Genomic DNA, 17,316 nt, shown 5'->3' on the forward strand with positions numbered 1-17,316 from the left:
TTCCAGGGAAATTGAGACAGACGGTCCTGCAAGAAATTCATGCAGGACACCAGGGAATTGTAAAAATGAAGGGATTGGCACGTCGTTATGTCTGGTGGCCAAATTTGGATGCAGATATTGAACAGTTGTGTAGAGAATGTGGAGTATGCCAAGCTGAACAGAAAGCACCACCACAAGTTCTGTTGCATCCATGGGAATTTCCAGGGGAGTGTTGGAAGAGAATCCATATTGACTTTGCAGGTCCATTTCAGAATTGCATGTTTTTGTTGGTGGTTGATGCTTATTCCAAGTGGTTGGAGGTTTTTCGTATGCCACAGGTAACCTCACAAGCTACCATTACGAGGTTGAGGAGATTGTTTGCTTCTTACGGATTACCTGAACAGGTTGTATCAGATAATGGCACTGCCTTCACATCAGCTGAATTTCAGAACTTTATGAGACTGAATGGGATTTTGCACACTACCAGTGCACCAGGACATCCTGCAACTAATGGACTAGTGGAGAGATATGTGCAAACTTTTAAAGCTGGCATAAAGAAATTGGCCCATACTGGATGGGACATCGAGGACAAGATTTCTTTGTTCTTACTGCAGTACCGTACTACTCCCAACTGCACAACAGGACAGGCACCAGCAGACTTGTTCCTGCACAGACATGTTCGTACCAGGCTGGATTTGCTTAAGCCTAGTTCCGTGGAGGGTGTACGACGGAAACAATATCTACAAAAGGACTACCATGATCGCCATGCCGCTGATAGGTCTTTTGTGGCAGATGATAGGGTCTATCTTCGGAACACGACAGGAAGTGGACCACGATGGATTCCAGGAGTGGTGACACAACAGACTGGTCCGGTGTCCTATAAAGTCCGGGACATCAATGCTGATGCTGTTCACAGGCGTCACAGTGACCAGCTAAGATCTCGTTTTGGCAAAAATGCATCAGTGGAACCTACAGTTTCAGATACAGACAGTTTGAATAAAGGAACGCAACCTGTAAATGAAGACATACAAGAACCGTGTACCTTAGCTGAATCAGATGATTCTGGGAGTTCACAACAGATTGTGTTGAGACGATCTCAGAGGGTTGTTAAACCTCCTACACGTTTTGAGCCAGATTAATTATTGAGTGTTGCATGTACAATACGTCTAAGGTGGATTGTTATTTGACACCAGGATTACACAGTTGATAGTGTTTAAAAAAAAAAATGTTAGATGGTTTAAAATGCCACATGGTCAAGAGTTGTTGTAATCCCAGTGTGGAGGAAATGTGATGTATTGAACTTATGTTAACAGTTTCGTTAATGCTGCAAGTAATATGTCCTAATGGTGTTGCTGTATTAGGCGCCTTGGGGCATGCGCACTTGGATATAAGGGAACACGTTTTCTCCGACAATGATGGTTGTTAGCTAGCCTGGTTCGGTATTAAAGACGTAGAGTGAAATCGTGTCTTTGTATAAGTGGTGCTCAATATATCACACTCAGCTATATGATATGATGAAGGTTAAAGTCATAGATAAATGTAGCAGCATTTTTTTGTTTATTTAAAATTTAAGCACTTTAAATGTGGCAGCTTGTTTAATTTTACTTATTGAATTAATGTATTGTTGTAATGCATTAAGTCCAGAGTTTTGGATTTTGCAGTTTAAATTTGTAAAAGTTTTATTTTTCGATTAAGAATTATGATTTTACCATAAATAAATCTTACTCAAAGTTGAGATTGAGTAGCAGTAAACTGCATTTCATTCAGTGTGATTTTTTTTTTGATATACCACAGTCAAATGGAAAAGTAACTCAAAACAGCATTCTGGAAAGAAATTCATCTATTTATTGAATCGTGAATCATTTATGAATCGAGAATCCGTTTTGAATCAAATCGAATCGTGAGATTTTCTGAATCGTACGTGCAACCTTAGTGTGCACGTTTGTGCAGGACTGTCTCAAATTGAAAATCTCACTCCAGCCAACTGAGCAAATTTGGCAGCCCTGTAAACAGCAAATGTTCAAAATCTGTTGTGCCAAAATTTAAGGAAACCATCCTGAAGTGTGTGTATAACAGGCTGTTAAAGGGCTGGAACTTCCATGAGGCAGGTCAGTTGTTAGTAAAGCAGGAAGACGTTTGAGTGGAAAAAGCAGAAAAGTACAATGCAATTACATTATATTACTAAAACACAATATAATGTCCTACTACATTATTTGTCAGCATATACTTTAGTATGCGTGTGTTAATTAAGGCCACTTAAAATTAATAAATTGTTTTACATGGCCGCCCGCCTCAATTTTTTTTATATTTTATATTTTGCAAAAAATCCGTTTTTTTCACCTCAAAAACTGTCAGAGATCGTCAATGTGCCAAATCCTGATATCCTGTGCACTGTGAGCAAGTAGTCTCTTGTAGGGTGGTCCAATAATAGTGACCCTCATTGAGGTCAAACAACAGCACTTCTATTGTTTGAAACAATGGAAGTGCTGTTGTTTTGCTATTGTCAGGAGGACGCTTTTATTGGGCCATTCTGTGGCAAGACCATTAAACACTTAGACTAGGCATTTGTTTTGAAGGTTTCTCTTTTCTTGTAATTGTTTGAACTGTTGAGAGTTTAAAATGTTGACATACTGACAAATTAAAGTTTAATTTTCTAGTTTTAGTATATCTCTGTTGCCGATCGTCTTTTCGCTAAAAATATAAAATCCCCTACTCACCAATATTTTAGAAGTTTGAGTCATGTAAAACAATTTATTAATTTTAAGTGGCCTAAGGAGAAACACGTATTGAGACCTTTTCATTGTTCTCATTCTTAGTGATAAAAACCACATTTTTCTGCAGCAGAGGAAAAGGTAGCATGGTCAGAGTTGTCAGACATGTCATATGACGCAGTATGTCAATATATACTGATTTGTATATCTAGCCATTGTAGCTGATGGGACGTTTACATGTTGATTGAGTGTGTTGGGTTCAGCCACCCTCCGGGTCCGTGAGGGGAATTTAGCCTGGTGTAATCTACCTGCAATACTCTGGTGTCGTTTGTGGACTGGAAGGGTTCCCCCGGCTGCTGGAGCAGCCGTGGTGGTGGTTTTATTTGTGGGAGCGTCTATGAACTGGACGCGCACTATTCCCCAGGGGTCTGTACCAGACACATCGGGCCCTACCACCAGGAAGATGTTGCCCTTACCGTCTGAACCCTGTGAGTACTGGCCGAGTGACAGTGCCAGAGGGTTCAGACCAAACTTTCCGCTATACCCTTCTCTAGAGAAGGTGATATTTTTCCACCAGGCCTTGTGCTTTTCACTCCCAGGTGGCCCGTAAGGGGTCCACGAGGGACCGGTGTATTTCACTACCGTCGGCCAACCTTTACAGAATCCGGTAGTTGTATAGTTCCCACCCTGACACATAGTGCTCATCTGGTGATCATAGCACAGCTAAATATCATAACCCCAGTACGAAGCGTTCTGATCCCCGCAATTAATCACATCGCACAAATCGAATAAGAAGGTGGTGCTGGTGCCCCTGGTGTATTGCAGTTCTAACCCCTTTCATCGGGACTTTGTAGCCTCACCCATCTGGACAGTGGAAAGCAGCAATAGCGTATGCACATATATCATCACATTCAACACCCCTGTACACTTCCCCCCGAAGTTCCCCTTTTTGTCTTGGTCTTCATCCTGGTCTGTTGTCTCGCGACGGATGAGGCGTCGTCTCACTTCACTCAGTCAGGGGTGGACTAGCCTGCTGAGCTGCTCGGGTCAGGGGATTATTCTGCCCCTCTGTCGAGACCCGAGGAACGTCTGGTTCAGCCGCACAGACGCTCTGTGTTTCTTCTCCCAGTGGCTTCCGGATCTCATTTGTGGTTCTGCCTGGTTCCTCCGCCGTCGCTGGCTGGTGACCTCCTGTGGATCTAGGTGTCTCTCTGGCTCACAGCCCCTCTGGTGCGCTCTGCGGATCCTCTTCATCTGGTTCTCCCGTCACCTCTGGTTCCTCCTGCTCCGGCTCTCGGTGTTCTGGAACAAAACTCACAGCTCATTAATACTTTTATCTTTGTTAATGCTTTTAGTAACCGGTTACCATTTTTTATTTTGAATCTGTCCCTCATGGCTTTCCCCTATATTGTATCTCGTTCCAGCCATTAGCGTCATGTCCTGTGCACAGGTTTGTCCAATTAGTCTTAATTTCCCCTTAAAACACCTTCATCGCACCTTGCGGTCTCTCCACAATCCCTTTTCACCCGTTTATTCCACTCATTCGTTCCACATTCCCTGCTTCCTTTTCCTTTCTTTTTCACTTGCTCAGTTGCCTTGCCTATTCCCGTAACTTTTATTCCTTCCCTTCCACTTCCTGGCTTCTGCCCTTTCCTTTTCTCTGTGCTTTTTCTGATTCCCTATTTCGATTTCCCATGATTTTTATTTTTGGTTCTTAATTTTTTATTTTTTTTTTCTGGCTTTTAATTTTCCCTAATTTTCCCTATGTCTCATACTCCCCCTTTTGAAACCTGTAAGTAGGTTTCACGGAGTAACACCGACCTAGACTCGAGGAGAGTCCCTCGCGGGGCGGGGTCACTGCATGAGCGGGCACCATGCCTGGGCTGCCCCCTTCACCTATAAAGTTAGTCTCCGGTGATCTGTTCAAGCTGAATATAGAACATGCTGCAGGGGCAATTGAGACAGCTGAAATTGGAGTTCAAATCAGGGCAGTTGTTTTGGGGTGAGCGGTGCAGCCGAAGGCACCCCTTCGGGAACCACATTCAAGATCTCAAAGGCAACTTGCCACCGTGGCCTTGTAGTTGCTCAGCAAACAGTTAAAAGGGTCACGTAAGGAGGGTCAGACAGGGGCACCTAGGAGTCTAGGGGCAAGATCCAGGGCCGCCACGCCGAGTAGGCCGCCAGGGTGCCGTCCAGAAACAGCAGGCCCCAATAGGTAGAAGCCAGGGCCTGACTCTGGACCGGCCGCACCAGTCATTGTCTCTCCAGTCCATCTGCGCCACACAGGGTCGAAGCCCCCCACTTCGCCCACATCTTCCGTCCCCGAGGGTTCACTGGAACCGAAGAAATCACCACAACAGGGTGGAAGAAGGTCTGCCTCCCCCGCAGCCTTCACCAGCTACGTCACAGGCAGTCTCTGCGCCTGCCCCACGAAGCCCGCAGCAGTCCCAGCTGGGGCAGACTGGTGATGTCATTCAAGGACCACATCATGGATGGAGTGCGTGGGTCCTGCATCCGCTGAAAACAGCAGATCTTTGTCCATGACCCCGGGGGACAGCATGGAGTCAGCCTCTCCTGTCGTGCTCCTCGTTTGGACCCCTCATCTAGACCAGACACCTGACGGTGGTCCCCCTTGCGGCGCACCCCTTCTCCAGCCCCGGCCCCGTTGCCCCGTACTGAGTTGCCCCGGCCCTCTCTCCAGTTTTAGTCCCACCCACCCTATTGGTAGTTGGGTGGCCCGTCCCCAAAAGCCGGACGGACGGACATCCAACACAGGGGTAGTCCCTTTGGGGAAATCCCTGCCACCATCTGCCCTCCCTGCCCTCTCTTTTTGGTTTCATGAACCTTTTTTCCTCGCTTTCCCCACCTGCAGCCACAGCAGCTGTGTCTGCAAGTCCTTGAGGTTGCTCGTTCACATATTATTGTGCCTTCTGCAAACGGTGCCAGCCCCACACATGAGTCCGCCCCCGAGGATCAGGGTCGCTTGATCAGGCGCCCCTAACTCCCCCTCAGCTGTGGTCTATCTTGAAATCGCCTCCCTAGTTGCAGGGGGCGCGATCTCCTTTCCCAGCTTATCTGCTCTGCCCAGGCTCCAGACCCTAGTTCGCATTTAGGGCATCGCCCAGCACTCGCTTCCTCCTTTCTTTACTCTAGCACACTTCCCTTTTCTCCTTTTGTTCCTACTTTCCGCACTCTGTCGTTCACTTCCCTGATCCTTCTATCGCTATCTCCTACCGTCCCTTAACCTCTCCTTTTGCCTAGTAATTGTCTTTCCTACTACTGGTTTTTCTTCCCCTGGCTGCCCTCCGCGGCACAGCCGCACCTGATTAATTCTGCCCTTCTCTATGCTCCGCTCCTGGCCCCTTGGCCATGGGTACTATCCCTACCTTAAGTTCCTATTCCTAACTCCCGGCCCCCTTTGGTCAGTGGTACTAATCTTATCTTGTACTTCCCCTCACCCTGTAACCGTCAGCGCTGTTCACACATAATACACATGCCTAGGCTCTCCTTTCCTCCTCATGCATATCGTCCTCTTTCCTCCACTTCCCTTTCTGCATTATGTTGGCTCTCGCCCTCTGACTAGCATGTTCTCTCTCCTTCTTCCACAGTAACTCTCCCAATGACCGCCTGTCTTCCACTTGATGTCCGGCGCACCGGACCACTCTACTCATGCGCTCCCAGGCGTCGGCTACCTCCTTGTCCCTATTTTTCTCCTTGACTGCTTTTTCTACAGCTGCCTTTACCACCTGCATCTGTTTGGCTAACGGCTTCCATACCGCATTTTTAGGGGGCGCCCATCCCCCGTCATCTATTTCCCAATCAAATTCGTGATCCATTTCTAGTTTGCCCTAATTGTTTTGACCCCTTATCTAGCAACGGTCCTGCCTCCGGATGTGGGTTCACCCACCCACACTTAGTAGGACATTCCACTACAATTAAGAGGTGTACTAACAAACACCACCAAAACATAAAACAACAACTTTAAACAGAATATGACTGTATCCAGGCATAACTCCCGACTGTGTTTCCCCCTGAAAAGCGCACGTCCCACCAGCTCAATCCCAGCCAAACCGGATAAGCACCCAGGACAGAAAGAGCCCACAGCGTTGTTCACACACAAATCAGCACAATAAAGTAGTAGTTTGAGACTCCTAGTCTCGGGATTCTAACCTGGTACTTTTGGGATTTTAACCCAGGGACTCCAACCCGGTACTTTTGGGATCTTAACCCAGGGACTCCAACCCGGTACTTTTGGGATTTTAACCCTGGGCCTCCAACCCGGTACTTTGAGGACTATTCACCTCGGGACTCCAACCCGTTTTAGAGAGGGGGACCTTTTCCCTCTTACCAAAATAGAATTTGGGGGTCCTGAATTCCCCGGGCCTCTAACCCAGCTTTTCTACCGCTCGTCAGCAAGTAGTGGGGTTGCCACACCAAGGACAATGCGGGGGTCCTGTACCCTCCACTCCTGAAGGTCCTACCTTACCACGGGGGTCCCGTACCCTCCGTTCCTTAAATCCTAATTCCTCACACACAATGCCTGCACACAATCCCTGGATACAATACATGCACAACAGATAGATACAGCACATATATGAGATACGAACACGGTACGTGCAAATCCTCCCTCGTGTTAATTTTACTGATGCCCACTGGACACTTCAAACTGCTCAATTTGACATAACGAATATGCAGATTTCGATATAACAATCTCTGCTCACGTCTTCTAGTCGGGCCCGCAGTTCTCTGTGTCCAAGTAGGCAGCGTCACACTTAGCCGAATCTTACGAATCTCCTGCTCATCCCGGACGAACCCTCAAATTGTTGGGTTCAGCCACCCTCCGGGTCCGTTATGAGAAGGGATCCACACCAGAGACGAGGAATAGTTGCACGTCAACAGTTTATTCAGATCGATCTGGGAGCCACACTCTGACATACATTCAGCATGTACAGTAGGAAGCTCTAACTCGCTTATAGGATGTGTTCCTGTTTTCCAGCTGTCTGGGACGAGGTCACCCTGCCCTGCTCGCACACTGTCAGTTCCTGATTTCTGTTAGCTGCACTATTTTAGAATCAACCCCCTCCTTTCATCATGCCCTGCTTTAAGCTATATTCTCCTTTTCCTCTATTCATTGTATGTTCTTTATAGTTCTATTGAATCCCACAAGTGTTAAAAGAAAGCGATAAACTGTTTTAAGGTTCTAAAGAGAGATTAAAATGATTGTTTCAGGAGAAATGTCCAGAAACACAGCAATTTGCGAATAGCTGCCTTTTACCATAAACTGACATCTCAACTGTGGGGTGGAAGGCTATCATTTATACAAAAATGGTTAAGTTATGGAAAAACTGTTATTTGATGCTCTAGTACTATTCCAAAGAGAGCCAGTTACAGCGTTTTAAAGGCTACTGAAAATGCTGCCTTTTAGAGACTCACACAGAGGTTACATACATCAACATTTGGTTAAGTGTTCAAAAGTTAGACTCACATTTTAATAAACTTATATTTGTGTTTCAATGCTGGTGCATCATGTATTTTTTAAACATTCCTGAAATAAAGGAAATTTTCACTCGCGTGTTTAACCCTCGGCACAAGCGCTAACACGCAAACACGTGCTCACGTGATTACGTGAACGTACACGCTCACGCGGTGTGCAGCACCATGGCCTCACACCTCCAGGGTTGTGGGTACGAATCCCAGCCATACAGATTTCCTCTAGGTACAGTGGGTTTTCCTCCAATCGAAAGATTCACGTCTCTAAATTTCCCGTATTACAAGAATGTCTGTTGTGTTGAGATGGACTGGCCCTGCTGTCCAGAGGATTTCCCAGCTGTGTGCCCCGTGATGACTGGGCAGACAGCCATGACCCTGCACTGCATAAGTGCTGTGCAGAGGGGTCGCTAATAATAAGGAGGATTTGTTTGATTTGTGCTTTCAAAGACATGACATTATCAGCACTCGGCTAACAGAAGCTAAATGCTAATTCTAACACTGTAGTGCAGAGTCCTGCACGGGTCCACTTTTGGAGACCCGCACCCGCGCAGTACAGCACCACACCCGCCCGTGCACCCGTGATTATTTCAGTTAAATCCGCACCCGCCCAGGCCCGTTAACATTCCGCCCGTTACCGTGATAAATTACACACAATTATTTTTTCTATGCACCTCTCAACGTGACAAGCGCTAGGCCTACATAAATTTTGAATTGAAACGAAAAAGTCAGTTTAACACAAAATCAAATCAGATAGATCTAAGCTATCCATACTGTGACGAGCGTGAAAGAGAGAACACGACGACATGCTTCAGCAAGGATTCAGACGTGTACGTGATGTTTGTCGAGGCGGTTATCTAATGGTACGTTCGTTTTTCTCTAGGAACTCGGAAATTCCGAGTTGAGTGACATCACGTCCGACAATCTCCTGTTCGAGCTACCACATCTCGGAACAAACATGGCTGCCTCCATGAACACGCTGCTGTGTGTTGTTGCTTTATATTTTAGCAGATTTGGAGTGAGATTAGTTTTTCCGAGAGACAAACAAACAACAAACACGAACTAGTCAGACCATATTAAAAGCTTTATAAAATATTTTAGCACATTCATAGCAATACATTTTTTTTCGAGAGGCAAACAAACTACAAACAAACCAAAGACACTAACAAGTCTGGTAAAAATCTGATATTGCATGATAGGATACTGTTTACGGTCATGATATGGTATTCTCTAAATCGAACACTTACAGTTACATTTATAACTATTAATACATTTAACAAAATAAACATTTTTAAAGATTCATAAAATAGAATTACTGTTGAGTGTATAAGCCGCCATGTTGAAATTATGTCACAGGGGAAACTCGGACAACAAAATCTTGTCCGACATCAACGTCGTAAAAGAGGCGTGTTTCCGACGGGAAGTGACGTTTTTCGTGACGTTTCCATCCGAGTGCCGACTTGGAGAGAAATAATCGAAAGCACAATAAGGTACCCCCGACGTACTGAACACAACTGTGATGATGACAATTTGTACATGATAGTCTAATACATATATATTTTCACTTATATGTTATTTTTTGCAGGCTACAATACTGTTTTGATTGACCTGCTACCCGCCCGTGTGTAATGAATTACCCGCCCATAAAATTCCAGAACATTAAAATCCGCCCGTTTCAGCAACTATCTGCGGGTACCCGTTGGGTACTTTAGCCTTGATGTACAGTGTAAATTGTGTAGCTTAACAGTACACAAATAGTTGAATTCTAACAGAAGGGAAAATTGAATAAATACAGTTATTTTTAGAGTGTTCTTGTCATTGTTGGGTGAGCATTAACGCTAGCCACAATACTACAATACTCTGAGGCAGGGGCTGCACTAGGGCTGTTTTAGGGGGGCTTTAGCCATGATACTACAGTACTCAGGCAAGGGTGTCGCTAGGGCGGTCTTAGGGGGGCTTTAGCCATGATACTACAGTACTCTGAGGCATGGGTGTCGCTAGGGCTGTTTTAGGGGGGTTTAGTCATGATACTACAGTACTCTGAGGCAAGGGTGTCGCTAGGGCTGTTTTAGGGGGGCTTTAGCCATGATACTACAGTACTCTGAGGCAGAGGTGTCGCTACGGCTGTTTTAGGGGGGTTTAGTCATGATACTACAGTACTCTGAGGCAAGGGTGTCGCTAGGGCTATTTTAGGGGGGCTTTAGCCATGATACTACAGTACTCTGAGGCAGGGGTGTCGCTAGGGCGGTCTTAGGGGGGCTTTAGCCATGATACTACAGTACTCTGAGGCAAGGGTGTCGCTAGGGCTGTTTTAGGGGGGCTTTAGCCATGATACTACAGTACTCTGAGGCAAGGGTGTCGCTAGGGCTGTTTTAGGGGGGCTTTAGCCATGATACTACAGTACTCTGAGGCAGGGGTGTCGCTAGGGTGGTCTTAGGGGGGCTTTAGCCATGATACTGCAGTACTCTGAGGCAGGGGTGTCGCTAGGGCTGTTTTGGCTCTGCCCCCACCAAATAAATGTGTATTAATTAGTTTAAATAATGTGGGCCATTTACAGCATAGCAGAGGTTTAGACCTCCTGGTCATACATCTCTAGTGACGCTCCTGCTTTGAGTATGCTCTTTGTGAATACCACTCATGTTGTTATGCTGTTTGGAGAAACATCTCACATCAACCTTCTCAAAGCATTCTCAGAAGTTGGATCACAAACATACAAACAACAACCTACTACAGGCAAGCTTTGTTGTTCTCCCATGCTCACAGATTTTTGTGTTTATTTACATATTCAAGGACTGTTAACTGGACAGAAATTGCAGAATTAAAAGAAATTATCTCAATATTTGAGTCATGGGAAGTTTTATTGCTGAAATGATAGCCACGTTAATATGAAACGATTGAATAGTTTGACTATAATCAAAGTCTTACTGTCTGTGGGTGAGCACAGGATCGGTGGAGACTGTCATTTACTCTGGGCTCAGCAGTGATGGAGGTCTCTGGAGAAGTGGTCCTTCGCAGATACTTTTTGGGGTAAGGGCTTCCTGGCTACAGGTTCGAGGAACAGCAAGCCCAGACCGCAAAAAGACCCGAAAAGGACAAAACACGCGTCTTGGGTCCTCTGCGTTCATCCGCACATCTAAAACACCCAAGGTAAAAGCGTGATGAAATGAGAACTTTTAACGTCAGGAAGTGGGGTCTCTCCTGGCAGACAAGCTTACAGTCACGCTGAGATCCATGCTGGAGAGACGTGAACATCATACTGCCCCTTTCATTAGTGTCCGAAAGATCGTGAGTGTGATCAGCCATCCATTCGAAAATGCCAGCGTTCAACACGGACAGTGTTCGTTTTATTCCAGTGTCCTCTGTGTGAAATGACTAGTCAGTTCATTCAATTTTACACTGACAGGAAGAGAGCACACGTGACTGCAGTATATAATAAATAACAGCAATAAATACAGTATAGTTTCCGTGATACATACATAGTGTTTCATAAATATTTATCACCCGTAACAAATATTGCCAAATGGACCTAATGGTGACAAGTAAAGGAATTAAGACGTGCCAAGTTAAATGAATATTGCGTCAAGTTTATTAAATCGTGCGTTTCTGCCGGAAATGCTGATCAAGTGTTGAAACATACCGGGTCAAACGGGGAATTATGCTGGTTTCATGGCGTTTTTGTGGGGGTGCAGACCTGGGAAGTAAAGAAGTGAAGAGGGTGTATGGAGAGAAGGAAAGAAGTGAAGAGGGTGTATGGAGAGATGAGGGTGTATGGAGAGATGGAAGGAAGCGAAGAGGGTGTATGGAGAGAAGAGGGTGTATGGAGAGAAGGAAAGAAGCGAAGAGGGTGTATGGAGAGAAGAGGGTGTATGGAGAGAAGGAAAGAAGTGAAGAGGGTGTATGGAGAGATGAGGGTGTATGGAGAGAAGGAAAGAAGTGAAGAGGGTGTATGGAGAGATGAGGGTGTATGGAGAGATGGAAGGAAGCGAAGAGGGTGTATGGAGAGAAGGAAAGAAGTGAAGAGGGTGTATCGAGAGAAGGAAAGAAGTGAAGAGGGTGTATGGAGAGATGGAAAGAAGTGAAGAGGGTGTATGGAGAGATGGAAAGAAGTGAAGAGGGTGTATGGAGAGAAGAGGGTGTATGGAGAGAAGGAAAGAAGTGAAGAGGGTGTATGGAGAGAAGGAAAGAAGTGAAGAGGGTGTATGGAGAGAAGGAAAGAAGTGAAGAGGGTGTATGGAGAGATGGAATGAAGTGAAGAGGGTGTATGGAGAGATGGAAAGAAGTGAAGAGGGTGTATGGAGAGAAGGACAGAAGAGAAGAGGGTGTATGGAGAGAAGGAAAGAAGTGAAGAGGGTGTATGGAGAGATGGAAAGAAGTGAAGAGGGTGTATGGACAGAAGGAAAGAAGCGAAGAGGGTGTATGGAGAGAAGGAAAGAAGTGAAGAGGGTGTATGGAGAGATGGAAAGAAGTGAAGAGGGTGTATGGAGAGATGGAAAGAAGTGAAGAGGGTGTATGGAGAGAAGGACAGAAGAGAAGAGGGTGTATGGAGAGAAGGAAAGAAGTGAAGAGGGTGTATGGAGAGATGGAAAGAAGTGAAGAGGGTGTATGGACAGAAGGAAAGAAGCGAAGAGGGTGTATGGAGAGAAGGAAAGAAGTGAAGAGGGTGTATGGAGAGATGGAAAGAAGTGAAGAGGGTGTATGGAGAGATGAGGGTGTATGGAGAGATGGAAGGAAGCGAAGAGGGTGTATGGAGAGAAGGAAAGAAGTGAAGAGGGTGTATGGAGAGATGGAAAGAAGTGAAGAGGGTGTATGGAGAGATGGAAAGAAGTGAAGAGGGTGTATGGAGAGAAGAGGGTGTGTGGAGAGATGAGGGTGTATGGAGAGATGGAAGGAAGCGAAGAGGGTGTATGGAGAGATGAGGCTGTATGGAGAGATGGAAGGAAGTGAAGAGGGTGTATGGAGAGAAGGAAAGAAGTGAAGAGGGTGTAATGGAGAGATGGAAGGAAGCGAAGAGGGTGTATGGAGAGAAGAGGGTGTATGGAGAGATGAGGGTGTATGGAGAGATGGAAGGAAGCGACGAGGGTGTATGGAGAGATGGAAGGAAGCGAAGAGGGTGTATGGAGAGATGGAAGGAAGCGAAGAGGGTGTATGGAGAGAAGGAAAGAAGTGAAGAGGGTGTATGGAGAGAAGCTCCTTCACAGCTAGGCTGCTTCGGTTTAGAATTTCCTATGTTGCTTTGAATGTTAAAGGTTTGAGTTCTTTTCCTTAAAAGGGCCTTTACGATCAGTGAAGTAATTGCTAAATAAACTCCTGCTGTGGTGGGGGGGGGCATATTCACTGAAACAGACTTTGCTGAAGTACGAACGATCCAGGCTTTTATTAATGCAGTTTTGCCAGTTTGTGTATTTGTCGGTAATATTTTCATGATTGTTCATCACTGCATTCTTAACAATGTCCAAAAAAATACCCAGGCAGAGGTAACTTTTGGAGATAGCCCTTCATTCTGAGGGGGGTCATGTTATTATTGAGCACCCCCACCCCATGCTCGTAGCAGACCTCCAGGTCACTCCCGCACACTCTCGGAAAAAAGTACCAGTTTGTACCTTTGCTTGCCACTGGGGCTGTACCCTCAAGGGTCTGCCAATTGTACCCTTAGCTGTACGCAAATGTACCTTTCAGTCTAATTTAAGGTACAGAACTGAACTCTGAGGAACATCCCCAAGGTACAAACAACATTAATGTACCCCCAATGGTACAAAAATGTTCCTCAGAGTCCATTTCTGTATCATAAAAGGTACAATTACCCTTGAGGGTACAACCTCAGTGACAAGCAATGGTACAAATTGGTATTATTTTTCTGACAGTGCATATCACCTATCCTGGGAAGCCCTTTTCATCTGAGAAACTCCCGGCTGGCCGCAGCCTCTTAAATGGGGTCTCACCACGAGCGATTGATTCACATCCCAAACCACCCTCCAGCGTAACATGCAGGTTGAGGATGATCTACTCACTAATGTATAAACATATTAACGGATTTGTTTCCTGTCATATATGATAATGATCAAATTGATCTATATATACGTTGTTACATATACCTGCTTTGGTGCAAAATAGTAACAGTTAAAAGAAGGAAATCAGAGAAATAGCGGCTGTTTTACCTTTGGGAATCCCCGTCTTCTCCGTGCTTGTCTGGACTACAGACTATACTAACATGCTGTATTCCATCTCCTCTGGGGGGAAAAAACAGCTTTAATTCCTCTCAATGTAGAATTAAGATGACGATCACCTACAAGTGTATCAGACTGATAACTCAAGTGGATTATTAAATATCATTTTGCCTAAAATTACCAAAGCGAGCTACAGTCAAAACATCACACTTTTCAATTATGATTAACAAATGTAAATTATGATTCAGTTATTAGTATATTGATGTGTAAATGACTTTTTTTAAATGCATTTTATTTTTAAATTAGGGCTATTTAATTATGTTGTACACTCTTTAGCCGACAATGCTGTGCATGCAAATTTATGTATGTATATATCATATATGTATATATGATAAGTGTAGTGGTGTTACACATATCTGCACAAGTGGAAATAAACATCATTAACTTTGTTGCGGGTTATCTGGTGAGTTATCTAGTGCGTTATCTAGTGCGTTATCTAGTGCGTTATCTAGTGCGTTATCTAGTGCGTTATCTAATGCGTATAATGAAAGCAGCAGTGCTGCAGTGATGGAGAAACGCATAAGAAGTAATAGGTGATGTGTTTGTGGCCCCAGGAGGAGCCGTCTGCCCCCATATCTCAGGCGGAGGAGTGGTCTGCCCCCATATCTCAGGCGGAGGAGCGGTCTGCCCCCATATCTCAGGCGGAGGAGTGGTCTGCCCCCATATCTCAGGCGGAGGAGCGGTCTGCCCCCATATCTCAGGCGGAGGAGTGGTCTGCCCCCATATCTCAGGCAGAGGAGTGGTCTGCCCCCATATCTCAGGGTCTGCCCCCATATCTCAGGCGGAGGAGCGGTCTGCCCCCATATCTCAGGCAGAGGAGCGGTCTGCCCCCATATCTCAGGGTCTGCCCCCATATCTCAGGCAGAGGAGCGGTCTGCCCCCATATCTCAGGCAGAGGAGTGGTCTGCCCCCATATCTCAGGCGGAGGAGCGGTCTGCCCCCATATCTCAGGGTCTGCCCCCATATCTCAGGCAGAGGAGCGGTCTGCCCCCATATCTCAGGCGGAGGAGTGGTCTGCCCCCATATCTCAGGCGGAGGAGCGGTCTGCCCCCATATCTCAGGGTCTGCCCCCATATCTCAGGCGGAGGAGCGGTCTGCCCCCATATCTCAGGCAGAGGAGTGGTCTGCCCCCATATCTCAGGCGGAGGAGCGGTCTGCCCCCATATCTCAGGGTCTGCCCCCATATCTCAGGCAGAGGAGCGGTCTGCCCCCATATCTCAGGCGGAGGAGTGGTCTGCCCCCATATCTCAGGCGGAGGAGCGGTCTGCCCCCATATCTCAGGCGGAGGAGTGGTCTGCCCCCATATCTCAGGCGGAGGAGCGGTCTGCCCCCATATCTCAGGGTCTGCCCCCATATCTCAGGCAGAGGAGCGGTCTGCCCCCATATCTCAGGCAGAGGAGTGGTCTGCCCCCATATCTCAGGCGGAGGAGCGGTCTGCCCCCATATCTCAGGGTCTGCCCCCATATCTCAGGCAGAGGAGCGGTCTGCCCCCATATCTCAGGCGGAGGAGTGGTCTGCCCCCATATCTCAGGCGGAGGAGTGGTCTGCCCCCATATCTCAGGCGGAGGAGCGGTCTGCCCCCATATCTCAGGCAGAGGAGCGGTCTGCCCCCATATCTCAGGCAGAGGAGCTGTCTGCCCCCATATCTCAGGCGGAGGAGCGGTCTGCCCCCATATCTCAGGCATTTGCCTGATTATTTGTTTTGTTTGTTGGGGGCCTAACAGAGCCATCCTCCAGTCCAGAGGCAGGTCTGATAAAGGCCAGAACAAACGCTGTAATCTGCGGCCCCAAGCAGGGCGGGAAGGGGGGGGGGGGGTAGCCGGCCACACCGCTGACCAGCAGACTAGCAGCTGTGATCTGCATCAGTCAGAATGAGATAATTGTCCATATTCAGCCTCAGTTTGACACGTTGGATTCTTCCACCAGGTTCCGGAACAGGCTACCTCATAAAGAGCCAAATAAAAATGCTACTATACTGGCATAAAAAAATAATTTGTACAAATTTTTGTGTATAACGTTACCCTTAAGGATATAACTAAAGCCTCATTTGTTCAAACAAATTGTTAAGTTTACACACTTCAGTTAAGGCCTTGTAATTAACAAAAACTGTAAAGAAAACTTTTAATCCAATAACCTTAAACCTGAATTTCTACAGCATGTGTTCCCAGCCAAATGACAGCCAGAGACAAGCAGACTAGGTCATTCTAAGATGTGTGCTCCCAACAGAGTCACCTCAGCAAATGCGTCATACGTTAAGTTATGACACAATCCGTCCCCCTTTTTTATTTGCACCAGAAAGCCATGCCCTATTTTACTAGATCGTACAAATTACGAAAAAATAATATGAATGGTTTCATTTTCAGCAATAAAATAATACAGGTAGGTTTAATAAAAATAAGATCCTAGTTTGTGGTTCCTTATACCGTCACTTCGTCAGTCTACGTCTCAGATGTTCTGTTCTGGTTATGTGACAAAAAGCTATTTATTCGCAAACAATTAATTGTAGCAGACATTAAGATATTTCATCTTTGTGTTCTCCGCAAATTATTTGAAATGCAACTTTTTAAACTGGGGAGGCAAATTGATGGGAGCTGTTCTTGGTCCTGAAACCAAACTCAAACGCGGTGGTAAACGCCCTAGACGGCAAATTAAGGCTGAGAGAATGAAAACAGTTCATTTACGTTCATTAATGTTGATTTTCGCTTAATCTTTCGTGTATCTAGTTACATGTGTTCATCCTTTGCGTTTAATAGCTTGGCAGCATTTACACACAAATGCTCGTGTGTGTATGAATGTGTGTAGGTGGACGGTGCGTGTCTTTTACTTACGTATATGCATCTGTTTATTAATAGGATTCTGCGTGGTGATGAGGTGTACGCAATTTTGACTACTGGAGGCGTCAATCAAAACCTAGT

General features: G+C 46.0%; 1 long non-coding RNA gene across 1 annotated transcript; it reads right to left on the minus strand.

Moving 5' to 3' along the window:
* Positions 1-4,356: 4,356 nt before the first annotated feature.
* On the minus strand, positions 4,357-11,289 carry LOC140579042 (uncharacterized). Its single transcript, XR_011983286.1, has 2 exons — positions 11,103-11,289; positions 4,357-9,636 (listed from the first exon to the last, which is right to left on the minus strand). It is a non-coding gene; the product is annotated as an uncharacterized lncRNA (long non-coding RNA).
* Between the last annotated feature and the right edge of the window lie 6,027 nt (positions 11,290-17,316).

The sequence above is a fragment of the Paramormyrops kingsleyae genome, chromosome 1 (genome assembly GCF_048594095.1).
Source record: "Paramormyrops kingsleyae isolate MSU_618 chromosome 1, PKINGS_0.4, whole genome shotgun sequence".
NCBI lineage: Eukaryota > Metazoa > Chordata > Actinopteri > Osteoglossiformes > Mormyridae > Paramormyrops > Paramormyrops kingsleyae.